At 36.5% G+C, this 26,619-nt stretch overlaps 1 long non-coding RNA gene across 1 annotated transcript in view; it reads left to right on the top strand.

Annotated features, from left to right (window-relative positions):
• Positions 1–20,100: 20,100 nt before the first annotated feature.
• The window catches only part of LOC139084507 (uncharacterized), a 63,942-nt gene continuing 57,423 nt past the window's right edge, over positions 20,101–26,619 (top strand). The window contains exons 1-2 of the long non-coding RNA XR_011541942.1: positions 20,101–20,174; positions 26,194–26,435. This is a non-coding gene — a long non-coding RNA (uncharacterized lncRNA). The remainder of the gene's footprint in view (positions 20,175–26,193; positions 26,436–26,619) is intronic.

Below are 26,619 nucleotides of genomic sequence, written 5' to 3'. Positions count from 1 at the left end.
AAGCTGAGCATGAGAGGTGCCTTTTAGAGAATGGTATCTTAACTGCTAGTGATGTAGTCCAAGAAGATTGGCCACTATAGCCCTGGGAAGGTGCAAGTAAGTGTCCTGACAGAGACGCTAAATCTATTCTCTCCAGTATGGCCTCAAGAAGCTCAGAAAAGTTCTTCCCTCTGTGGTCTGACACTAAAACATAAGAAGGGACTATGTACCTCACTTTCCCTCACTGCGAGAATTTATAATTTCGCTTTGAAAGACTATAATCCCATGAAATCTATGGCATAACCATCACAGAGTTTTACTGTTCACAGTGTAGATATATTGACAATTCTTGGTCTGTTCTTTGTGCTGAGACAATACAAAAAGTCATGAATGATGCAAGATTCAGAGTGATGTTGTCCCATGTCTTTGGTGTAGCTTCAAGTTTGCTGGCGTTTAATTTCTGCTGCCATGGAAACTGTCCTGAATAGCACAGGCTTTCGGTGATTTCCTGCAGGCAGAGTGACAACATATCTAAGAAGAGTGATACTGTCTCTATTACCATCAATCAATATTTATTGAACTCCAGCAGCCTGTCTTGAGTCACATTTGGAGCTTGCACTGAGATTTGCCCCCAGCTTGTGCATGGTTGAACTGAGACACAGGAGGTCAGACAGGTGAAGTGAAGTGGCTCCAGAATATAGCAAAGAATTAAGGCTATAAATTCTGTAGAATTAGGGCTTTAGTGGCTGAATCACTAGGGTCTTGGCAAAAATTTAAAAACACTCTAAATGTCAGAGTACGAACCAGAGGAATTTACGTTCCATCAGAAATAGTAACATTGGAATTATGTACTTTTAGAATATACATGTTTGACAGGTTCACTTTTCTTAATGTTCCTTATAGTCTTTTCTACTGTTTGATATTTCAGATTCCAAGTGTATGAATAGTCTTCTGTATTTCTGGTGTCTTTGTTATTTACCAAGTATTTTACAGAACTCCTCAGCTTGAAGCATCTGCAAGCCAGGGTGAAGTTTCTGGAGCAACTCATCCTATTGGAATTCATGTCTTAATTATTTTGTCCTGCACAAGCCACTTCCCTACCTCTTCACCCTCTATTTCTGCACATGGCCAGTTTGCTGGAACAAAGTATTCCTAGGCAGCCTCAGATGTGGCCTTTAGTCTTTCCTTAAGTTTCTCCTTTTCTGAACTTCTATTTTAGCTCTTAGATCACATCTCTTTTCTCTATTGTTTTTTCTGCTGCTTCTCCTATGAGCAATCAAAAGGTAAAGTAAAACAGTATCAAAACCCAAAACCCTCTTCCCACACTGTTCCTCTTGTCTGGATAAACTAACTGTATCTTCTTGGTCCTGACTATTCTGAGTCTATGAGTTAAAATGCCTCCTTCTCAGTGAAGCTTTACTCCTTTTCCTAATGTCTAGTTGTGTGCTCCCTCTGTTTCCACTATACTTAAAAAAATAATTCATTTATGGCCTTTAACCTATTACATTGTACTTACTTATTTAAATGTCTGTCTCTGCATTTCCTCAAGAGCTCCTTGATTGAAGTGGCCATATCTCATTTATCCTGGCATCTTCTGCGTTGAGCTCAGTGAGTGGTATCAATACAGATATGTTTATTGAAATGAATGAACAATGGAATATAAATTTAACAAAGAAAACAAACTCACTCTCTGTAAACTTGCTGCTTCATTCCTTTGGAGTAAGGCATTACTGTACAACTATAATCCACTAGAGGACAGGAACTGGAGACAAAAATCTCACTCTTATTGACTCTGTATGTAAGCATGTGAGACATACTGAACCAACATTAGTTTATATTAAGACAGTTTATAATATTGAGTTAAAATTGTTAAATGCTCACTAGTTAATGCCTGGATCTACCAAATGGTTCAAGGTTCAATTCCCAGCAACCAATAGTGACATCTGCAGAAGCTGTGAAATACCACTGTTGCGTTCAGAAAGCTTGATGACAAATATCACACTGCTGCATTTCAGTGTTTTTGGAGAAATATAGGTTTTGGCAGTAGAGTAGAATAGTTAATATGTTGGGGCATTCTGTTAGTGTCTGAAGGATTATACTCGTTGTTCCTCTCCACAATAAACTCATAGGTAGGTTTTTTCAACCTAGCTATCTTCTCCATTTTTCAAATGGGGAAACTGAAGAAACAGGAATGTACATGTGTTCATCAGTGGAAACTGTTATTAACACTTTAATTGTATTATCATATTCTCTACTGTAAGTATTTTGTTGGTATCATGACAATTTTGTTCTTTTTTAAAAAAAAATCACTTTCTTGAGGTATGATTGACATGTAAAGAGCTGTCCATATTTAATGTATACAACTTGATGAGTTCAGGGATATGTACACACCTGTGAAACCATCAACATCATCAAGACCATAAACATATCCATCGTTTCCTCCCATCCCTTTGGTTATTATCATTATTATTTTTTTTGCAGTAAGAACACGAAATAAAATCTATCCTTTTAGAAAATTTTAAGTATGCAATACAGTTGTTAGCTATAGGCACTATGCTGTATAGATCGCCACAACTGATTTATTTTGCATGACTGAAAGTTTGTACCTTTTGATCATCACCTCTGCATATGCCCCACCCCCAACCCCTGGCAACTACCATTCTACTCTGTGCTTCTATGAGTTTCAGTATTTCATGTTCCACTTATAAGTGAATTCATACAGTATTTATCTTCCTGTGTCTGATTATCTCACTTAGCGTAGTGTCTTCCAGGTCCATTCATGTTGTCGCAAATGGCAATATTTCCTTCTTTTTTTTTTAAGGCTGAATAATATTCCATTGTATGTGTATACTACATTTTTTAATCCGTTTGTCTGTCTATATACATTTAGTTTGTTTCCATGTCTTGGCTATTGTGAATAATGCTTCAGTGAACATGGGAGTGCAGGTATCTCTTTGAGATCCTGATTTCATTTCCTTTATCAGCATTTCATTTTGACTAGAAAAGGAAAGGTAGAAAGTTTGAGATCTTTTGCTCAGTTTGAAGTTATATTTTCTTTCCACTTGGGAGTGTTTGAACCAAAGAACCAGACAACACAGAAAAAGGCAGCTTCCTCCATGTAGGTAGGCACTTAGTCAGATAGATGGTGATGTTTCAAGGATGGGTTGAACAGGGTAGTAGAAGAAAAAAACAGTTTTCAAGACGTTGTTACTGCACAAAGGGCGCCATCTGCTCGCCGCGATACAAAAGCCAGTTGTCAAGAGGCAAGATGGTGGCAGAGAAAGGGCACTTTATTATAGCTTGCTAGCAAGAGGGAAGACAGCCAACTAATGTCCAAAAGAACTATTTTAAGGGGGGCACAGAATTTTGAAGCAGTTATATAGGCCAGTGGGTTATAGGGGAGGGGGTTAGGAACGTTGACCCTCTGGTGTTACAGGCTGGGAGTTGCCACATCAGATCTTTCAGTTGTCATTGATGATGGCTATCAGCATAGACTCTCTGTTTGAGGGGTCATCACATTCCTAAGGAACTCAAAAGAACGAAGTTATTGTCTTTTCGCAGCTGGGAGGTATATACACCGCCAGGGGTCATAAAATCTACAGAACAGGTGGATCCCCTGGAGGTCCAAATCCATCTGGGTTAGTCAGAGGTCATTTAAACTTACAACATGTCTTTTTTCTGCAATATGGCTCCCCTTATGTCAACCTTGTCTTGAGCCGGTTTCAAAATCTTACAAGTAATTTCATCATGTATTTGTGAGATGTTGTGATCCCCTAACATAACAACTATATTCAACATATTCTAATGTAAAATTTAAGCAATTTCAAAATTAAATATAGTGGGGAATTATTTGCTATTTTGGCTTATTTGCACCTTTTTTATCCTTTATCTGGATAAGTTAACATGATATTATGTAGCTTGGTGATAAGAAACAAAGCTAGCACCTAGAAAAAAATCAGAATTACATGTTAAAACTCAGTTTCTAATCTGTTGCTTGGTTACTGAGCCATGCTGTTTCCATAGCATATTTGTAATTGTCACAATCATTACCTCTGGCATTTACATTTGTAACCTACCTTTGTTTCAGTTATTTTTCATAATAATGCTAAAATATTCAGACCATTACATTAAGCCAAATGGTATCAAGCTCCTAAAATTTTTATTGTTTATTTAAAAAATCTTTAAGTCATTCCAAAATAATGTTCTAGCAAAATTTACAAGTAGAGAAATCATGTTCCTCGTGTTGCATTTCTTAAATCTTAAAAGGTAGCATTTAAAATATAACTATTATTGTTGACTCATAAACGTAGTCGTTCATATTATTATATCCTCCTGTTAAATATCTTCAAGCAAACATCTTCAATATGTTTGCTGAATGACCATATTTTTTAACATATTGAAAGCACTTGTCACCATATTTTACCAATAGGTTCCACTATGTTTTATTGCCATGAGGATCCAGCTGCTCTTTCTTTGAAATCTGTCAGAAGGTGCATTATGGAGCCCTTTCTTTTAATGCCTTTGTTCTCTTTCTTTCAATTATATAATTCTATAGCATATGCCACCCTCCTGTTGACCTGAGATGGTATTAAGAATTTGATGATTTGAACAAAGGACTGTTATCTTTTCTTTTTTCTTTTTCCTGTTTTCTAAAATGATTTCTAAGCAAGAGTAGCTACATTTTAGGAAGAAGGGAGAATTAATGAAAAAATTACTATTCATCACATAGGCTAAAGGGGGAAAAATATATGACACTTGCACACAGAGAATACTCGAGGTCCAGCATCATCTAGCTGTGACTGGTAAGCAATCGGTGTGATTGACAGAGGGAAAGAGAAAACACTATAATATAAAATGGAAGTTTTTCTCATGGTCAATTTTCAACTGTAAAAATAAGAAAAATTAAGAAAATACTATATTTGTCACTAATATCTCGATACCTTTTAATAAAATTTAATATCATAAAAATATTTGCAGTCAAAGAGGGTAAAATGTATTCATAATCCTTCAATCAGTCAACAAATGCCCAAGAACGCCTATTATGTGTGAAAAATTGTCTCAGATATTGAGTATAAAGTGCTGAGTGAGAGGGACAAAGTCTCTGACTTTGTAAAGTTTAGAGTATATCTATCTTTAACGTTACCTGTTGATTTCCGTGCTTTTGTCAGTATTTAGGTTTTCACTGTTGTTCTGTCTAAAGATGCCTGGAGTCTAAGATTTAAAGGGAAGATTGATCTGCATCCAATTTGCTAATGACTTTTCAATGATCTCTTGTAATCCCTCCTCCATACCAAGAGGGTTTTCCTTTTTATTGCTCAGCAAAGTTTTTCTTCTGGATCTAAGAAGTGAGAAAAAAGAAATCTGAAGAAAAGTAAGAATAAGAAAAGCCTAGTCATGTTTATGTTGAACTTAATATCAAGGTATCTAATAATGTGTCCTCATTGGCCTCTGCTTTAAATTCCTGATAATCAAAGCTATCATTAAATCCTTTCTGAGGGGGCCTGCCCTGCAGTGCAGCAGTTAAGTTCTCATATTCCGCTTTGGTGGCCCAGGGTTTGCAGGTTCGGATCCTGGGTGTGGACCTATGCACTGCTTGTCAAGCCATGCTGTGGCAGATGTCCCACATATAAGGGAAGATGGGCATGGATGCTAGCTCAGGGCCAGTCTTCCTCAGAAAACAACAACAAAAGAAATCTTTCTGAGAAAGAAAACACCTGTTATCGAACCAGGTTCATTTTTGCCCATGGCCGGAAAGACAAACATTGAGAAGACAAGGTTGCAGCCAAGAGAGGGTTTAATCACAAGGCAAGCAAGTGAGGAAACAGGAGAGCAGGTCTCAAATCTGCCTCCCAGAAAATGGGGACTCAGGGATATTTATGGGGTAAAGGGGCAAGGTGATGTGAAGTGTGGAGATAGATGATAGGAGGTGAGGAGAGATGAGGTAATTGATGATCTGCACAAGCGTGGTCAGATTTCATGACGCTTCATAGGACACGCTCACAAAATGGTGGCATTGGCATGATCTGAGGGTGGAGTTTTTAGCCTCTTGATGTCAAAAGGTCACTTATGGGACATCTGCATGGGCCCAGTTGATAGGTTGGTGATCTCAACTGGCCTGAAGTGGACAAAGGGTTCTAATTCCTGAAAAACAGTTCAAACACCCTTTACCATGGTGAGCCAGGCGCCAGGGAGATATTATCTCTAGGAACCTAGTGGGAGTCAGAGAGCGTGCTGCCTAAACAGCATAGTAAATAATGGACCAGTAAATGCTAAAAGCTATAATTAGCAACTGCAAAAAGGAAAAAAAACTTTAGTTACTATCTGCTTAGTCATCAATGGCTAACTGTTTACCAGTTCCACAGCCTCCCTCCTTGTACTTCTTTAGGATAAGATTTTTTATCTAAAAGGGAACTTGGAGATGTAGCCTAGACACCAGTGTAAGATCTCTGACAAACGTCCATTCAAGTTTAGTTTTTAAGCATCTCCTGTGATCAAAGATTCATTACTGTTTTCTGTTTTTTGGACATTTTTGGATTCTATTTTTTTGAACAAACCTTCTTCTACTGTGGAAATTATTAAGGGATTTATAGGCAAATAAGGTAATAAATAAAGAAAAATGATGATAACACCACACACAGTTGTCTGTTAGTCTCACAGTGTTTGCTTCGATTACTCAGTAGAATGTCAAAGAAATACCTCTCCTCAAGACATTCTTAATCTTCTTAGAGAACTGAGATATGTTTGTTTTAAAGATAAAAGACCTCACATGTTCTGTGACAGTAGAAAAGTTAACCAGTGCCAGTTACATTGGGTTACTGTGGTCAGGTAATACCTCTCTAAAGACATGAAATGTAACCTAGCTCGTAAGGGCTGGATAAGAATTAAACTGGTAGATTGTTGAGGACAATCAAATTAGGGTGGAAACAGGGGCGTGAGAATACATAATATTTGTTCAAGAGCAATAAGGAGAATGGTATGGCATGTGATCGCATGGCAGGGATTGGAGTGTAGGTTGCAACATCAATTTATAGGTGCTAGTGAACTTAAACCTGTAGATAGTAGAGAAGTGGTGAAAGTTGTTGGAACAGATTGATGAATGATAAATGACAGTGACTTTAGGTCTATGAGATAAACTAGGATAGAGCTACACAGAAGGTTGGGTTGGAGGTAATAAATCTCTAGGAGTGGTTGTGCCAGTAGAAATAGCATATGGGTTTCAGAGACATTAGGAAGGCAAGGAATTGGATGTGATGATGAATTTGGTAAAGGATGAAGTTTAAGACTGGGCAACTGAGCACATTGTATGAATTTACTCAGTCAGCTAGAGGGAAATAGGAAAACGGCAATGAACTGTTATTTCCTTTTAACAGGATTTTAAAAAATGGAATAATAGGAATAACATTATGGGACAAGAAAGATGTTAATTAACATCTCTTTAGTCCTTTCCTGTTTTCTTTACACATGAGCTTTCTTTACCACTTCTTTTAACACAATAAATAGGAATTGGTGAGCTCTACTAAGATTAACATTTCTGACCTTAAGCTGAATGTTACATCAGAAGTCTCTGTTCCAGCCCGTACAATGAGGCAGCTGGACAAACACATGATTTTTAATGTTACTGTTCAAATGGTGTACGCTCTAGCCTTAAAGAATCATTAATTATCTGTTCTGGAGACAGTCCTGACATTGTCTTCAAACAAGTCACTCATTCTAATTAATATGCAAAATGCTTTCTGACATTTGGTAAAAGGCCTATTTAAGTGGACTTTACTCGGCTGCAGCTCAGCCATGTGGGAACTACAAGGTGTCATTTAATTGACACTTTAAATCATACATAAGAGATGAAGACTCAAATGAGGTTTTAAATGACCGTCATTTTATTCCAATCCTAAAATTTGTTTTAAAACTCATCATATAATATCAATTATCTTTCCAGGATTACGAGTGGAAGATAAATTTTCTAAAAGGTGTGTCTAAGTCATACAGACAATATTTGCAAGTGCACTAGAAAACAATGCCTTTCTGTACAGAATTGTGAAATAAGCAGTATCAATTTTTAAGAAGGTGAACAACATTTTGGTGTTTGATTAAATTGCCTCTTTTGAGAAACAGCTTTGTCATGTTGCCTATGGTGTAACTCACAGTATTTTAAATAAAAGGACAGAATCATGTGTAAATATCTTAGAAAGTAAGCCCATAATAAACTGTAGATTTAATTGCACATCATGATAACATATATGATAGGCTTTTTAATATTGTAAAAGTTTCATTTGTTTAGAAAAGCATCACTCTTTTACTGATAATTTAAACAATGAAAAAACTTCAATTGCGGAAATGCTGGAATGTAATTTTCAATGATAGTTAATAAAATTTTCTCTTTCATTGTTCTTATTAAACTTTGATATATTACCAATATCTATACATTACCAAGCCCCACTTATAAAATGAATATTTACCTTTATCAAGATAAAAGTCACACAGATTATATGTGGTCTAAACATTAAATCTTAGATATGACGTACTTTATATAATAATAGTAAACATTTCTACAGTATTTACTGTATTAGATACTTCAAAGACATTATTTTGTTTAATTTTTACAACTTGCAAGTTAGGTACAGTCATTATCTCTATTTTGTAGATGAGGGAACTGATATTGACAGAAACTAAGAAAACTGTCGAAGAACACACATGAACTGGGAGAAGCAGAAGTAGAAGCCCACCTCACTGGCCTGGCTGTGGAGTTAATGCTCTGAATATACGGTGTTGTGGCCTGCAGGCTGTGATAGCTTCTTCGAATTCACAGTCCACACTAACGGAGAAGTTGACCTGAATATTCCTTTTGAAATAAATAGTTAAGACATTTTAACCATATCCACATTGATAGGTACTACGTAGTTTTGCCAACTGATTTTTTTTCTTTTTGAAAAGCTGATTGGCAAAACCTAAAAGGCACACCAATGTGGCTACTGAGACAGGAGAACAGATGGGCATAGGAGGTGGGTTTCTGCGAAGGGAAGTCATCCTCCAAACTTACTGGCTTACATGAACACAGAAGGAATCTCGGGCTACAATACATTCCTGTCCTTTGACCTTTTTGTGACTTCTCCAGTAAATGTCTAGGCAAGAACTGGGGCCACTACATGGATCTAAAGATCTAAGATTCTATTTAGGGTAAAAAGCAGAGGTGTGTGAAGGCAAATGGTGTGTGTCTGTGTGCGTGTACGTTGCGGTGAGTAGGTATCTACTAAGTGTTAGGGAGAGGTTGTGCAGATTTTTGCAAACCATATCCATTAACTCCACCACTCAATCTTAAAATGCTTTCACTCCTTTTCATTCTGTCTTTCAAATTTCTTCCTTTGTATGAGCAAGTATATTATGGATTCTAACTCTGAGGCTTTCAAAACCTACTATTTACAAGAATGCAGCCCCAAAAGGAAGTATGTATTTCAAAGAACCAATTACAATCTTTAAAATAGAAAAGAGAAATGTATAATTTATTTATTTTTTTAGTGACTTTTGAAATGAAATGACCGTTAGAGAAAATTGAATTCAGAACTCCATCTCTGAACTAGAATGAAGAAGAATGATTTTGTTTGGTCATGTTCCCATGGAATTGGAATTTTCTCCGTGGAATCATTTTACAGAGATTACGAAATGAACAAATCCATGGGGGATGAGGAATTACTCTGTTTCACAGTATTTTAAAAATCAAAACGTAGCTGTCCCAGAGGTATAACTAGGAATACGGGTATGCATCTTCACTTGTATTTAAGCTACGTGACCCAATTTTAAGGCTTGAAATGTCCTTGAGGTTTTTTTTTTATGTTTAAGTGTTTAAAAACCCAAACATATTGATTGTGTATACAGATCTCTGACAATAAACAGAAAAAATTAAATCAACTTGGATTCTCTCCCTCTCTTTCCTCTGAGTTCACTCTACTTTTCTCCTGGAATGTTGTCATAGAATTAAATTTGAATGTTCCTTCTAGATATGTCAGAAAACAGAACATGTCCAAGAAGAAGATCTCAGAACCCAGGACTAGCAGTAACAGATGCAAGCACTTTCTAGGAGAAATGGGAGGCTGAAATTCATCTGGAAGGATTAAGAGTTAGTGGAAAGGCCTTAAGTCTTCTTGCGGAGATGATAAACATGAGTGCTTTAAAATTCTCTGCAAAGGTGGAATTAGTAGGGAAGAGGATTTTGCCTGTTGATATGTTTTTGGTGCATGGCATTAAGTGAAGATATGTATGGATGGAGGAGGTAGAAAACTATGCTCTGTCTGGCTTTTTGAATCAGTTTTGAGCCCAATGAGGAGAGCTAGTAGGCCCAAAAGCTGGAGTAACTGTTTCAGGGGAAAATTCCAATTATTCCTTGACCAAGGCCAAATTTCACTGTGAAGTACAGGCTTGAGGCACAGACATGATTCCAACCACTTAAGACTAGAACCTAGAGCCACTCTATCACCTCAAAGTCTGCCCTCTTGTGGAAGGTCTGGAAACAATGCCCTATTTTTGAATTTTCTCAAGGAGCTTCATGGGTGAAAAACAACATCAGGGTGAATCTGTAGCAGAAAAATGAAGGGTGGACACCATGGTTACTTTAACTGATAGACTGAATTGACAGGCTGTGATCACAGGTGAGGCAGCCCTGGGGTCTTCCAGAGGTAACTGAGAGAGCATCTCTTCCCAGGAGGCTGAGGTCCACATAAGCTGATGAGAGCTGGAACAGAACAGGTGATGTGTTAATTTTAATGTAGACTAATTGGAATAAATTCTTCAACTATGCATACTGGGGAAGTTTGTGATACAACTGGATTCCATAGATATATATGCTAAAAATTAAAATTTTATAATTTTGTATACTAGTCTTTATCTTTGGCATTTCCCCTTATCATTTAACTCTTCTCCAAAATTATGATTATTGCTGGTTTCATAATAGTCAATTGCATGCATGTACAATCCTCTTAATCTTGGTTATTAGATTTGGTTTTAATTTCTCTGTTTCTAGTTATATTAATGATATTTATATATTTCATACCTTAAGAAGTACTTTTTGTATATATCTATGTTATTTAAATCTTAATATCTTCCTACCAAGTACAGACACTTATTTTTCCCCTGTGAAAAAACTAGGTGTCCAAAACTTGCTGAAGTCTCACAGCTTGGAGAGTAGAATTGGTCCTGTGGGCTCTGACTTGAGAGACTGTGCTTATTTCTTTAACGGCTTGCCTTCTCTCACATGAATGAACTAAAAGCACATCTTTCTAAATGTAAGAAATCCATACTGGATGCCACCAAGGCCAGACAGATGATGGGCATAAAGCAAGAGGAGCACTAACACTCCAAAGGCATGGGAAATCAGTTGAACATACACACACACACACACACACACACGTACACATGTACACATATGTACACAAACACAATCCTGCAATGCAACTTCAGGGTGATGATCTTGTCGTAATGAACAGGTTTAAAATATACACTTACATCTCTCCGTTTATTTGGGCCACTAAGTTAACGTAATATAAATCAACAATTTAATTACATGATTTTCCTCCAACTTTATAGCTGGTATACTTTAGTATTATAGAATTTTGTGAAGAGGTATTTGAAGATGTGTTCACTGTGTTTTATAAATTAATTTTTATGAATTATTATGTAATAAATATTTTTATGACTAATTCTCAGAAAATTTGTTCTGAAAATCAAGTCGTATTCTTTCTTGTAAAAAAAAATAGCTATATAACAAAAATTAGTCTTTCTTTTAATGTTGACTTTTAGGAAAACTAGCCCAGTTCAAGAGGCAATTGTGGTAATCGTTTTATCTCAAATGTCTAGTGGTATTTCTTCCTTTAAGTCCAAAATGTGATTTCTGTGTTGATACTTATGTTCAAATCTTTATTTTTTTAAATAAATAGATACAACACAAATCTTCAAGCAAAGAAAGTAAAATTTGGTTTAGTTTCATATGACTTTTAAATTTTTAGAGGGCTGTAAGTTTCATTGAGACATTTTAGTGCCTGCATTTGCTCTACCTTGATGAATATTTTACTCAAAAAAATGTGTACTCTGTATTGTCGAGTTTAGTGCATTATACATGACAGTTTGGTGCTTTGCATATTGTTCCAGGCTTTTATACACTTACTGATTTTTTGCTTCCTTGTTCCATCAATTACAGAGAGAGTTAAAGTCTCCAAATACATTGTGTTTTTTGCCTGTGTCTGCCTTTAGTCCTATCAATTTTTGTTTTATGCATTTTGAAGCTCTTATTGGTGCGTGAACATTAAGGATTGTTACATTTTCTTGATGACTTGGCTCCTTTGCAATTAAGAAATGTCTCTATTTCTGAAAATTCTGATAATACCTACTTTGTCTGATACTAACATAGCTATACCAATTTCTTATGCATAGTGTTTACATGGAATATCTCTTATTTTCAACTTGTCAGTGCCTTTATATTTAAAGTATTTTTTTAAAAAATCAGTGTATTGTTGAATGTTTCTCTTTTATAGCCTTTAAATTGGAGCATTTAGTCCATTAACATTTAATACAACTATTTATATATCTCAGTTTATCACTGTTTTTTTTTTCTGTTTCTCCTTCCCTACCTTCTTTTATTTACTCTACTGTATTTTAGCTTTAAACTTTGTGTTATTTTTTGATGGTTGTCATAGAGATTGCTATATGTATCTCTATAGCTTATCTGCAAATCATGTTAGTGAGCAATGGAGCTAACTTCGCAACAATATAATTCTATTTACTCTCTCTCTTGCTTTGTGTTCTCATCATCATACATTTCACTTCCACTTATGTCATAAGTCCCACAATATGTTATTATTGTTGATTTACATAGTCAGGAATCTTTTAAAGAAATTTCAGTGTGTGTGTATAGCTATGTAATTTTTTTATTGAGGTATTGACATACAACATTATATTAGTTTCAGGTGTACAACATAATGATTTGATATTTGTATATATTGTGAAATTATCTTCATGAGTCTAGGTGACATTTGTCACCACACATAGTTACAGAATTTTTCTTTCTTGTGATGAAAGCTTTTAAAATTTACTCTATCAGCAATTTTCAAATATGCAATATGATATTACTAAGTATCGTTGCCATGCTGTGCATTATATAACCATGGCTTATTTATATTATAGCTGGAAGTTTGTGCTTATGACTGTCTTCACCTATTTTTCCCACTCTCTACCCCTTGCCTCTGGAAACCACCAATCTGTTCTCTGTATCTATGAGATTTTTTTTTTTTAGATTTCACACTGACATTTCTTTTACCATAATGCCATCAAGATCCATCCATGTTGTTGCAAATTGCAAGATTTCATTCTTTTTTACAGCTGAAAATATTTCATTATATATATTCCGTTATATATATATATTACATTATATATCCATAATATTCCATTCTATATATATGTATGCACCACATACACAGCATATATACACACCACACCTTCACCTATTGATCAGTCAATGGACCCTTAGGCTGTTTTGTTTTCTTGCCTATTGTAAATAATGCTGCAATGAACATGGAGGTGTGTATATCTTTTTGAATTAGGGTTTTCAATTTTTTTCAGATAAATAGCCAGAAGTGGAATTGCTGGATCATATGGTAGCTCTATTTTTAATTTTTTTGAGAAACCTCTATATTGTTTTCCATAGTGTTTGCACCAATTTACATTCCCACAAACAGTGCACAAGTGTGCCGTTTTCTTCACATCCTCACCAACACTGGTTATTTCTTATCTTTTGAATAATAGTCGTTTTAACAAGTGTGAGGTGATATCTCATTGATTTGCATTTCCCGGATGATTAGCGATGTTGAGCATCTTTTCATATGGCTGTTGGCTCTTTGGAAAAATGTCTACTCAGATCCTCTGTCTAACGTTTAATTGGAATGTTTGGTTTTTTGTTATAGAGTTGTACAAGTTCTTGCTATATTTTAGGTATTATCCTCTTGTCAGATATATGACTTGCAAATATTTTCTCCCATTCTGTAGGTTGCCTTTTCACTTTGTTGATGGTTCCTTTTGCTGTACAGAAGCTTTTTAGTTTGATGAAGTCTCACTTGTTTATTTTTGCTTTTGTTGCCTTTGCTTTTGGTGTTGGACACTTTTTAAAAATATCTTTTATGCTCAACTACTATGCCGAAGAGAGCCAAAGATCTTGTAAGAGAGTGGTTGTCAACTCTGGTTGTACTTTATATTTATCTCTGTGAGTGGGACACTGGCTTCGCCATTTTTAAATGCTCCTTTTGGTGTTTCTATTGTGTCCATAATTAGCTACCATAAGAGACTTTTAAAGGTACCATCTTTGCTCTATGAGTTTCCAGCAGTCATTGGCAAACTGTTCTCACAACACGTTTTTAAAAGCTTATGTTTCACAAAGTCTCATAGTAAAATAAATGTTTACGATGGAGGGAAATGGTTCTAAACATGTGGTGTTGCTTACCTTATAGAAACTGGAGATTTATTATCCCCTGCTCTCCTTGCTTCACTTTTCCTTTTCTTCTACAAATCCTATGAGCTCTATCTATGGCCCCTACCTTCAAGTTGGAGAGGCAATCCTAATTAGAGAAAGAAATGTGTCAGGAGATTCAGCAACACTCTCTGATGAGTAGCGGAAGTAAGAGTTGCTGCAAATAGGTCAGGCATGACAAAGATGTGCTCTTTGAGGTGTTTGAATAGACTCTGAGTTCCAAGGTTCTCAAATTCAGAATCCTCTCAAGCTCAAAAATTCAAACCGACAGGTTTGCAATAAAGCTGCATTTTGTCTAACTAGCATCCTAATTCCCTGCTTAGTGTGAGAACCCTCATTTGAAGTCCAGCCTTCATGAGAACTCAATCCTTCTGCCAAGAACTTGACCACTCACTGAAGGAATAAGGCTGAATTCTCCTCTTCTTAGCCTCTCCTCTCCTGTCAACTCCCACCCTCAACCCTGACCCCGCCAGCCCTTGGGGTGCAGGTGCCCTAGTGTTATTGGGCAATGTGGTTGTGGAATCAGAATGGCTGCCTGACTTCCAGAATTACTGCTGCCTTTTGCATCTCTTCCTTCGCTGGATTCTGCCTGCTGGATCTCATCTCTCTATGATGTAACCATGACTTAAACCATGACTGAGCCTGCCCAGTTCTTTGAATACCATGAGTTAGTGCATCTGGAACTTTAGTTTGCGTACAAATCATGTGGGAATTATGTTTGCTCAAATGCAGATTATGATTCCATAAGGCCTGTGGGGGAATGAGGGTTGAGAGTCTGCGCGTCTCAGTTAGTAACTGTGCTGCTTGTGTATGGACTAGAGTAGTTGTAGTAACATATTAGATTGCTGATTGCCTTCTCCAGCTTAACGTCTAGTGCCTATCTCAGCTGCCTCCACCCTCCCAGCTCCTTGAAAAAGTGGAGACCTTATGTGAATGGCAGAACTTAGGTATTAATGAATGCACTGCTTTCTCTCATTGTTCCAAGAGCCTTACTACATCTGGCAGGAATTGACATTATTATAATTCTTTTCATTAGGCTCAAGAAAAATTTCTGCAAGATTGGTACAAAAGTCACCTTATTTATCCCTTTCTTCCTGCCAACAGCCACCTCCAAACTGCCAGACTCTCATTGGAGCAGGCTGCCACCTGTGAGACGATTGGTGAAAAAAACTGGGAGTTCCCTCTTCGTGTCCTGCCGCTCCTTCATTTGTGAAAATTACAGCAGGGCATTTCTCTATGTAGGTGCCTCACCCCACCTGCACTCAGTGAAAGAAATTGGCACTTTCAGATAAGAAAAGCCTAATATTCTCCCAATGTTTCAAAAAAACTGTTATATTGGAAAGATTGGCAGCTCGGTGGGGCCACAGGTCACGGAATGCTTAAGCCCTTTTTAGACTATAAGGGTCCTCAAAATCTACAGGTGAGGAGCACAGTGCTTGCTTGCTTCCCAGACACTGGTTACTTCAAACTCTCAAACACTATACAAAGAAAGTTAGATAACTTGGTTTCAGTTTTTTTCCACTGACTTTTTTTCTATTGAAAGAAAAGCACCAGACACTAGCGGGTTAAGAAAAAATGGGAGAGCCACAGATCACTCAATGGCCTCAGCTGCTTGTCTTTATGTGTGCACGCTTCTCTTTTCTCCACAGCAGTGAGAGAACTATGCCGTCTGAGATAAAGGCTTTAGCGGAAAGCTAATGCCGTCTGAAGGTGGAGGATTAGCGTCCATGTTTGAGAGAGGTCCCTGAGGCCAATAAGAATTTGCCCAGTTAACAACTCTGAGTTTGCAAGGGACCGTGACAATACTGACAATATCTAAAACTACTTTTTAGCCTTGGAAAAAGTACTCCATTGAAAAGCTATAATTCTACTTTTTCTCATGTTTGATTCAAAAAAGGTAAAAATGCTACTAACCATTTTTCTCCATACTCACCTTGACTGAAGTCTTCCTTCTAACATTCATCTTACTGTTCAGACTAGTTTAGACACTTAATGACATGAAAACTTCTTGTTCTAATTGCCTTCTGCAAACATGTATATCTGCATATAAGTATTCTTCTACCTTCTCTGATATTTCCCACGTTCTAGAACTTCGTACTTCCTAAGCATCTTTCAACACATTGACAAAGCACTGACTAATGACATTTCTCTCCTACCTGATGGCCATCCTTCAACTCTGGGTATATATCTGGAATTAGTGGAAGTCTGACAGAATCTATCCTCACTTAAGATTAATACATCTAAATCACTTAGTTCACATCAATTAATTATTCATTAAGCATTTATCGTGTGTCTTTTATGTCAGTCACTGTGCTGGGGTAAAGGTTGGGGGGGAGGGGTACAAAATAAAAAATAAATTATATCACTTGACTCTCATGACCTCTCAAGCTATTGCTGAAATTAACACACAAATATCAGCCTAGTATAAAGTTTAAGTCTTTGGCATTTCTTGACTATTCTTTTTTATTTTGCTAATATCTATTTTCTTCATGATTTATATTATTATTTCATTTCATTACATTTTTTCAGCTTTATTGAGGTATAATTGACAAATAAAATTATAAGATATTTAAAGTACAAAACTTGATGAACTTTTTACCACGGTTGAACACTATGGACACAATTACTTAGTTTTAATTTTTTTCTCAAATATTAATGAGATCTCATGCTCTAGTATCTGCTGCAATTTCCTTTATCACACACACACACACATATATATATATATTTTTTAGATATATATACACACATCTTTCAATGTAGAAAATTTAGTTTTCTCAAGATAGTATATATGATTACATTTATACACATGTTACTTCTACTTGACATTTAGCCTTAACTTGTATCTTGCATGAATTTTCAACTTTCAATTTAATTATGAATACTCATATATACCTATAACAGCAGCCACAGTGAAGAAAGTAGTGTGTTTAGGGGGTTGAGCAGCTTTTTGTTTTAAGAAATCTGTATGGGGCCGGCCCGGTGGCACAGCGCTTAAGTGCTGATGTTCTGCTTCCACAGCCTGGGGTTCCCAGTTCAGATCCCGGGTGTGGACATGGCACTGCTTGGCAAACCATACTGTGGTAGGAGTCCCACATATAATGTAGAGGAAGATGGGCACAGATGTTAGCTCAGGGCCAGTCTTCCTCAAAATAAATAAATAAAGCCTGTTAAAAAAAAGAAATCAGTAGTATATATGTGTTTTAAAGAATAGACATAAGGTGAATAAATATGTCCATATGTCTTTTTCATTGAAAAGGAATTCCTTTTCATGGTAAGAAGCATCACCAAGTCTCTCCTCAAGCTTTCTAAGCACCAACAGCACTGTATAGAGGTTGTCCAGTGCAGGTCAGGTGTCTACCTTGGACTCCTACCACTCCTGCTCATACTGAACTTTTCTGGAGCCCCAGTTTCTTCTCTCATTGAATGTAGACAGTAGCGGGTAACTTGCAAGGTTCTAATACAGACTAAGATGTTGAGCTGGACAGGAGTTGGTAAGGCCCCCTTAGAGGGTCGAAAAGTGCTAAGCAGTCAGGATCTCATAAAATTCGTGGGATGGGTTTATAATTGGCCGTGTGGGGGCTTCTCTGCTCTGGTCCTCAGTGTGCTTGGAGAGCGGGTAAAGTTTGGCATGCAAACTAGAACCTGGGCTCTCAGTTCCTGTCAAACCCTCAGCCAGGATGGGGCTTCCAGGTCAGTCCCCTGCACATCCCTTCTGTATCCTTCACCTCTGTGTTTTGATAATTTCCTCCCTGAAGTGTATTTCAATCTCCAATATTGCTCAAGAATTTTAGTTAACTTGTAGTCCATTAACTAATACAGCTATTTTCTTTTCTTTCTTTCTTTCTTTTTTTGAGGAAGATTAGCCCTGAGCTAACATCTGCTGCAAATCCTCCTCTTTTTGCTGAGGAAGACTGGCCCTGAGCTAACATCTGTGCCCATCATCCTTTACTTTATATGTGGGACGCCTACCACAGCACGTCTTGCCAAGCAGTGCCATGTCTGCACCCGGGATCTGAACCAGCGAATCCCAGGCTGCCTGAAGCAGAACGTGAGCACTTAACCGCGCTGCGCCACTGGGCCCAATAATACAACTGTTTTCTAATTCATAATTTTTACACCATCAACTCATATTTTAAAACAGTATAACCACAGCCCTTGTCAAATGAGAAAGGATTATTGAAAATTGAGAAAAAATGCAAATTGCAAATAGGACGGTTTTGTCAGGTTGAGAATTTTTTCCTCAGTGCTGGCCTCCTTGAATCGCTGCTGACATCATTTGCTGTGCAGCAGTCACTCAGATTCCTACACTTTGATGGCCTTAGGTCTGTGGTGGCCACCAGATAACCAGGGAAACTGACCTGCAGCTACTCTCTTTTCATGGCCTTCCTGCTAAATTGTAGAAGCTTTCCTCTTTCCCTGAGTTGGGACGAGTTTGCCGTGGGATGAGCGCAGTAAAGGTTTCCTATTACTCCGGAGTTTCCACTCTCCCTTCTGGGAGGCTACCTGAGGGCAAAGGAGACTTTCTCTCCCTGCCTCCCTCCCTCACTTCCTTCATTTCTTCCTCTGAAATTCTCATTAAAAAAAGGCATAATCAAAGTGACATTTAAGCAACTTTCTGTCACAAGAAACTAAAATATGTATAAAATGAGAAGGAAGCTATTTAGAAAGCTGTACAAGCCGTGACTTTACAGACAAAAATTTGAAATGCTGTTTTGTCCCTGCATAGAAAAATTAATTACGTAGATGTAAAGACACGCTTTTCTCTTTCTTTCTCCAATCTTCCCTAACCCTTTTCCCTCTCTACACCTTTAGAAAGAAAAATAATGGCTAGAGATAGATAAGCCAGGCAGTTAGCACTGAAATACAAGAATTTCTGGAGGTGTTGCAAGTGGGTCTCTGTCATCAGAGAATTCTGAAGAACAACATAGCTGATGAGGTTTTTCTCTGACAAGGTGAGGGGGAGGAACCCAGCGTATCCCAGAGCCCTGGTGTCCTTATGTGCCCTTATTTGCTCATAAGTGGACAGCATCTGGAAAACAGAAAGGAGAAACCAGCATGTGTTACCGGCATCCTGATGGTAACAGTTTCAGTAACTAAATAAGATCATCTGAGAAATGCGATTTTCTAAACAAGACTATTAAAATTGAAGAAAGTACTCTAATTTGGGGTCTATGAGTGAATACTAAGGCTAATTGGCAGTAGCACTTAAATTACATTTTTGTGGTTTACTTCTAATCTACACAAGAAACCAGTGAAAATAATTGATGTCAGGAATTGAATCCACATTAATATTTAAAAACTCAAACATGATCATGCATATCTGAAATTAACCAAACAAAATTTGAGGTAGAATGAGGTGAATTTTCGTATAAAGAAACAATGCTTTTACTCAAAAATCTTAAAAATACTTCATGTATATTTTCTTTATAAATGAAGCAAACAAACCTAAAGATATAGAAGCACTTTTCATATGGATGTAGAGGTTTATGTTTATTAGCTGAAATAAGAGAAAGAATATTTTTTTTTAACCTGGATGAATGAAATCTCTAAGCCTGGAGTGTTTATAACAATGCAATGTGTTTGTACTACCTGTTGCCATGGATACAACCATTGTCCCTGATGGGAACTGTAAAAACGCCCAATCATGCTGAGAGACTATACACTATTACTGACCAGTACCTATACAGTGTTTGTAAGTTATACATTTTCATATACATGATTTGGTTTTATGTAAAAATGCCTTAACTTAAATAGCTAGAGGTTTTTACTACTCTGGCTTTTGCAGCATAGAATAAAAAATTTCTACCCAAAGCAACCTTCTTAGCATATAATTTTTGCTGAACTAGTCTTTATTATTTTCTGATTTTGCTCATAGAATGGTGATTTCAATGTATTTGTTTTACAAATGACATTTATTTTCAAGTGAGATGACATCATCCTAATGTCTGAAATGCTAAATGTATGATTTAACCCAGTGGCTCTGTGAATCAATAGTGTGCCCTCAATATACTTTTGCCTGTAGAGTCTTAGACAAGTTACTTAGTCTCTGAGCCTCCTTTCCACAATAAATAAGGTGGGGATAATAATATTACCCAACTCATAAATCTTTTGTGAGCATTAAATGAGATAATCCATGTAAGTGCTTAACATAGTCCCTGGCTCAGGGCAAAATTCAATAACTGTTAGCTAGTAGTATACAGGGAGAATCATTGGCAATCAACTTTGCAACACTTTAAGGCAAGCTAAGTAGCAAGCCAAGAAAATCCATTGGAGACTATGCATATGAAACATTAAGTCAGCCCTGGAAATAGAGATGTCAATATTTATGGCCTTAAATATTAGTCATCTGACTTCAATATTTCTCCCGTCACCAATTTCGGCTAATTAACCACTCATTCTCACCAAAATGTTTGAGGCAACTTTATTAGTAGCACAATCTAAATACATAGACTCCACTTCCTTTTCCTGCTATATTTGTGACTCAGACTAAAGTCATTATGTCTGAAGGCTAGAGGCACCATCAATCTTAGCATGAATTTAGCTGGAGCTATGGAATAAAGATGGTGAAAGTAGAAGAGCAGAAATGGACCTGCATCTGCATCTTGCCTCTGATTTTCCATCTCTGTGCGACCTTGGCCTCGAGACTTGCTCTCCCTAAAGGTCAGTTCACCCATCCATACAATGAAATAATACCTTCCTTGCTAGTTGTGACAAGAAACCTAACAAACATAAAGCTCCTAGTAAATAGCAGATACTTTACAAATTCTAATTATTATGTCTAACATTTGAGAATGCTGGACTTCTTGATGTTTTCTTTATTCTCCTCTATTTCCTTACTTTTCCCTGTAGTAATATTTTTAACTCAGCTTTAATATTCTCTAACTGTAATCCAATTAAGTAAGTCTCAACTTTCTGTGGCCAATGAGTGACCACATCCAGTTTTGATTCATTTAAGATTTTTTTCTTCTCCATTCTAAAGAGTACTTCATTTCGTTCCCAAGTACTGTATATATATCTGCACTTCCTCTCATATTAATTTTCTGATAGTTACTAGGGACCACTTCTTCCCCAGCAATAGGGAAAAACAAAGATTTATCAGAAAAAAGATTGGGTTTGGTAGGTAGTGGTTAGGTTAGCAAATATTGATGTTTTTCCTTGAAGAATACGGTCTCATATACTCCCTCCATCTCCACTGGCCATTGAGAATCATTGTTCTTACACAAAAGGAAGCTTAATAAGCTTACTATGTGCTATTGGGAGCAATAGTTGCACAGAACCAAGACTTGAAGATCTCTGATGTCCAGGATACTATGCATCCCACTGTCAGGCAAATGGTGTCTGGGAGAGGAAACACTACAAAGGAGGGAATGTTCTTAGGATAGAGGGAAGTGGGAAATAACATAAGACCTCAGAGAAATGGAATTCTCATAAAGGAACCAGAGTATTAACTAGAGAACAGAATGGTTTAGTAGAAAATTTGTGATTTATTAAACAAGGGTGAAAGCTTGAAGAAGGAAGAGGAAATAATGTGACCATGCACACTGTAGAAGGTATACTCTATTAAGAAATTAGAGATGAGAAATAGAAGATTACTGTATAAACAGGCTATAGTAATCAGGGAATAGGCAGGCAATCCTTAGGGAAAAAGTAGATGACATGTTTTACATTCATACACTCATTCATTTATCATTATTGCTGTTATTATTGATTTAATTCTAGAGAACATGAAGAGATAAGACATTCCTTACTCTAGAGAAGCTGTATGGTTGGGAAAAAATACACGAGTACACTTTAGGCTGTGCTGTGCTGTATTTTTAAAGCTGGGAGCAAAAAATAGCTTCACAAAGAAGACCACATTTGAGTTTGGCTTTGACTTTCATGTTTATTTTATTTTTTTTTCAAGTGAAAATAGTGAGAAATGTTTTTTAGGCCAAGAAAACAATATGATTAAAGTTACAAAGCTATGCAAGTATATGACATGCTCAGAAAACCACAAAACTCCAATGTTTCTGTGGAATAAAATTTATTGGAAAAGACGGTGAGAGCTCACTCTGGACATGTAGCTTGGAGCCAGACGGTGAAAGGCATTATACGACATCTAAGGAGTTCCGATTTTACCTTGTATAGTAAGAGAGACCTTTGAGGTTGTATTTGCTTGTTTAACCCAAATCAAAAATTTTCTTTCTAATGATTATGAGAGCAACTTATATTTATTATATACCAGAACGATAACCACTGTTGATATCGGTTTATATTCTCCCAGTGTTTATATTAATTTATACAGAAAGATAGACAGATAGATAACAGCAGATCCCACGTTACGCTCTCTAAGTGCAGACACATTAGAACCATGTGCTTCCACTGCTTCTTATTTGTAACTGAATAAGTGGGGTAAACTCTCAAAAATAATATAACATGTGAAAGCATATATAAAATGCAATTGTAGTTTGAAGGAGGGAGATATTACTTCAAGCTGGAAGAATCAGGTCAAGCTTTGGGGAAAAGGAAGCATAAAATTATGGACTGATTCATAAAATTATTTGCGAGGGCTCATGCCAATACATTTTGAATTGCTCCAGTTTCAGTATACGTGCTGAGGAAATGAAGCCTTAATATCCTACGAATGACCATATTTATCCTCTGCAATTGATGCTCTAAAATTTAAGGTAGAAATAAGTCTCAAATTGTACCCATGGGAAGTACTTGTCACTTAGTCTTAGGAATTCACACATGTATGCCAATTAGTACCGTCTCACCATTTATAGATGAGAAGCTATGAGTCACTCAGGGTTACATATGTAGTCAGTGGCGGGACAAGGCTGGAAGTACAGAATTCACTCAATTATGCTACCTTATCCACTTAGAGTCCCTTAGAAAAGGATTGCAAGACCTGTTAAAATAAAGAGAAAGAGTAGTAAGTAAAAAGGGTCTAACCATTGTTAAAGGATAATTTTTCAAAAGATTAAAAAACATGATTTTCATACAATATAACATGAACATATGTCCAAGACTGTATTGAACTCACTACATTAACAAGGCAGTAAGGTGGTAAAATGAGACTAAAGAGCCTTTGAGAAGCTAGATATTTATAGGCAGATTAGTAAAGTAATGTTAAAATAGGGTAGCTGAGTTTGATAGAAAACTGGTTACAATAAACTGTAATTTGAGGGTTTATCTGTTCCACCATAAAGAAATTATTTGCATGTCTACTAGATAAAAATTTCCAAATTAACCTCTGCTCTGATGGAGTTGTAAAATAGTTATTCAAAGTACGAGCCAAGCACTGAGAGAATAACCAGTAATCTTTTCTTATTTTCAAGTTCCAGATAATTTTTCTCACAGTAATCCTTAAAGCTCCCTAACTTTGACCCCAGCTATCCTTTCTGAAGATTATATGAATATGTTGATTTCTCTCTTATACAAAACCTTTCAAATATAAATAGGCATCATTCTGGAAATAAATAATATTGAAAGGCCACAGACTCAAGTTTCATTTTCTCAGATTTTAATGTTGTTATAAGAATCACAGCTCTAGCAAAATGTGTTTGAGAACTTGTTAGAATAAATTCCTTATTCTGCATTTATATTTAGTCAGAAGGCCGAAGATAGATCCCTAACAAACAACTAAGGAATAAGATGGAACTGGTTGAGCTTCCTTTAAACAAGAATTATATTACTATTTCTCAGTGGACCAAGGAAGAGGGGATGAGTCGCTTGCACTGAAATATGCACTTTTGAAACTCATGATTCCTTTCACCTCATTCATTCACGAGTATATTTATCTATTAAACATTTTTAGAAAACTTCTAAAAGATACTTGCTGTGGAAAATGTAAACATTTATATGAGATTTTATCATTCCTTAATGAGAATGTTTCAAAATGGTGGTAAATGGTATTCACTGTGTATTTGAGACCATCAGTCACCTACTTGGTGGCATTTCCTTATTTGAATCTCTTCAGCTTTCCTCAGAAGAAGATGAAGCCGTCTTCTCCTGTCAGATGTGGAGGCACATCAAAATGACTAGTGAAATAATTGGGGATGAGTGGTTTTGAACAGTACTGTTGTTCCTCTGTAACTGATGTCCTAAAATTTTAGTTACCAAGTCTCAAATTCTACCCATGGAAAGCTACTTATGACTTATACTAAGAAATACTCCTACACAGCAATGAGTACAGTCTCATCATTTATGGATAGGGAGTTATGAGTTACTCAGGGTCACGTACGAGATCACAGATTATACTTTAAAAGAACACCATTCAGGAAAAAATATAAATGACTATAATGTAAGCTCAACGAGGCCATGGATTTTTGTCTATTTACTTCCCCGCTGTAACCCTAGCACCTAAAACACTTAAATGAGAATTATTTTATTGTTTCTCAAATGCCAGGCACATAGAAAACACTCTAAAAATATTTTTTAAAATACATTACATCACATCAAGACCCAGATTCATTCATGTGAAATTCAAAGTGAAAATATACTAGGTCAACATGCAGAATATAGAATGGTAAATGTCATTCAGGACCTGAAATAAAATAATAGGCATCTAATTTCAGATTATAACATGCATATGTAACTTCATTTTATTTTAATGTAGTTAAATTAATATATTTAATGCCACTTTAATGATTAGTGGCTCCATTGTAGTAATCACAGTAAACATATTTTGCTTGGGTTATTTCACAGTGAAAGTGAATGAATTATTAGATCTCCAATCAGTGCAGTTATAATAAGGTCTTCAAGATGTAGGATGCTCTGTCAGACTATTTTCTTTTTCTTGCCAGGAAGAAGTAAGCTAAAAAAAAATCCCCTTGGAATCCCTGAGTGATGAACACAATCTTTCCCAGAGGTGCTGAGTTTGCTTTCATTCAGAGAGTTATTTGGAAGCCTCATCTTCCAAGTGAGAAGGAAGTAATCAGATCCTTAATATGTAAAAGTTGAAAAAGAAAATGCTCCTGACCTATAGTGGTGGATGTCTTGAAAGGGAATCATCTGAAAACAGCCTTGATTAGTAAGCCGCTGGGGCCACGCTGCAAGGTGGCAGCATATAAGGATTAGAGTCCAAATATGGAGCCCTGTGGCCAAAATTAGCACCCAGAGAATGTGGTTTTGCTTTTATAGAGGTGTATACTCATTCATGCCAAGATTTAGATCAAGGAATTCTAGACTTAGGAAAGGACAGTATCACTTGTGGGAGAGTGAGTGAACCACTGAGTAGCAACTACAGCTGGTACTGACCTGTCTTCTCTAAGCTCGGACGTGGAGGCTGAACCCACGGTGAGAACACGCCTTAGTCCTCAGGATTCTTAAAAAGTCAGGACTGTGGGACCATCAAAGGAGAATGTTAGAGACATTTTGGTTAATAAGGTAGGTGAGAGCTTGAGTCAACAATTGAAACACTTCTCAAAAATTTAAGCATTTGCATCTTGAGTTGGTAGAGCAGTACATCCAGGCTGCACCTAGCCGTAGTAGGTTTAGGTTATACAATACAAGACGCAATCAAGAAAGAGCAAGTAGTTGAATAACATTTGAAAACGCAAGACACAGGATAGAACTCCAGTTGTATGATTTTCGAAATCTAAAGCATTTAGGTAACTGAAATTCCCTTTGATCACAAACACTTTCACTGAACCCACATACATGTTAAATTGTTTTCTTTTTAAATAATTTTTATTCTCAAATATTCTACTTTCTACTGCTTTCCATAGCATTGAAGAAAGAGTAGTTCCACAGATTTACGTGGAAACAAACAACAATGGAAGAGACAAAGAAGAAGGAATTTTAGTCGAAATTTCTTTACTTTAGAAGACTTGGAAGTATGCTAATTTGAATGAAGAATTCACGACTATTTAGTACCAACCTGCCAACAAGCGTCTGACTTTGATTTCATACGTGAAAAGGCTAGACCTTTTCAAGGCATGGATTACTGAGGTTAACACAAGCATCCACAGTAAGTTAGCTTTCTATAATATATAAATTTTCATTAGTTTATAGATCTAAATAATGTTTATTTGTAAGACTACAGTGTGCCATTGGTCCCTGCTTAATTTAGCTCTAATTTCCCATTTTATTTTGACCAGAAGTTCTGTACCTTTTTTCTTTTTGACATATCCTTCGTGTCCCAAAACTCCAGA

The sequence above is a fragment of the Equus przewalskii genome, chromosome 7, assembly GCF_037783145.1.
Source record: "Equus przewalskii isolate Varuska chromosome 7, EquPr2, whole genome shotgun sequence".
Taxonomy (NCBI): domain Eukaryota; kingdom Metazoa; phylum Chordata; class Mammalia; order Perissodactyla; family Equidae; genus Equus; species Equus przewalskii.
Note: the sequence above shows the minus strand (reverse complement) of the source record. Positions and strands in the feature narration are given on the sequence as shown.